This window comes from Ricinus communis, chromosome 9 (assembly GCF_019578655.1).
Source record: "Ricinus communis isolate WT05 ecotype wild-type chromosome 9, ASM1957865v1, whole genome shotgun sequence".
NCBI classification, from domain to species: Eukaryota; Viridiplantae; Streptophyta; class Magnoliopsida; order Malpighiales; family Euphorbiaceae; genus Ricinus; species Ricinus communis.
The window spans coordinates 10,721,294-10,722,154 of NC_063264.1; the positions used below are offsets into that span (position 1 = coordinate 10,721,294).

An 861-nucleotide genomic window follows, 5' to 3' on the forward strand; every position below is an offset into this window, starting at 1 on the left:
TAGTGAGATGGAGAACCACAATGCAAATGGAGGTGATGGTGATAGGACCATGTATGAGTTTGCTAGGCCTTCTCTAGCAGGGACGCAAACTGGGATAGTGAGGCCTCCCGTGGCGGCCAATAATTTTGAAATAAAGCCAAACGTGATCCAATTGATCCAGAATATGGTGCAATTTTGAGGATTGGCGAGCGAAAATCCGAACGAGCATATCGCCAACTTCTTGGAGATATGTGATACCTATAAGATTAATGGAACAACCGATGATGCCATACGATTAAGGCTGTTTCCTTTTTCTTTGACGGATAGAGCGAAAAGATGGCTGCAGTCCTTGCCACAGAAAATGATCACTACTTAGACTTCTTTGGCTGAACATTTTTTGAATAAGTATTTTCCTCCTGCTAAGACTGCTCAAATGCGAAATAACATATCTTCTTTTGTGCAGGGTGAAGGAGAATCGATGTACGAAGCCTGGGAGTGCTTCAAGGACTTGTTAAGGTGTTGCCCACACCATGGTCTTCCTCTCTGGATGCAAGTGCAGACATTCTATAGTGGCATGAATACGGCCACTAAACAAATGGTAGATGCAGCTGCAGGGGGAGCTATCAATAGCAAAATACCTGAGAAAGCCTAGGATTTGATAGAAGAGATGGCCACCAACACTTATCAGTGGCAAACCCTACGGGCTAGAGGTCCAAAGCCTGCTGTATATCGGGTTAAGGCAGATCCTACAGCAGCCTTGGCGGCACAAGTAAAGCTACTCTCTAAAAAAATAGAACAACTTCAGATGCCGGTCCAAGCAGCTCAGCCCGGATGTGAATTCTGTTGTGGATCGCATTACAGTGCCAATTGTAATGTGGGAGG

At 45.2% G+C, this 861-nt stretch overlaps 1 non-coding gene across 1 annotated transcript; it reads right to left on the reverse strand.

Annotated features, from left to right (window-relative positions):
• Positions 1-410: 410 nt before the first annotated feature.
• Positions 411-516, reverse strand: LOC112536280. The gene has a single exon (XR_003080324.2). It is a non-coding gene; the product is annotated as a small nucleolar RNA R71 (small nucleolar RNA).
• Positions 517-861: the final 345 nt, after the last annotated feature.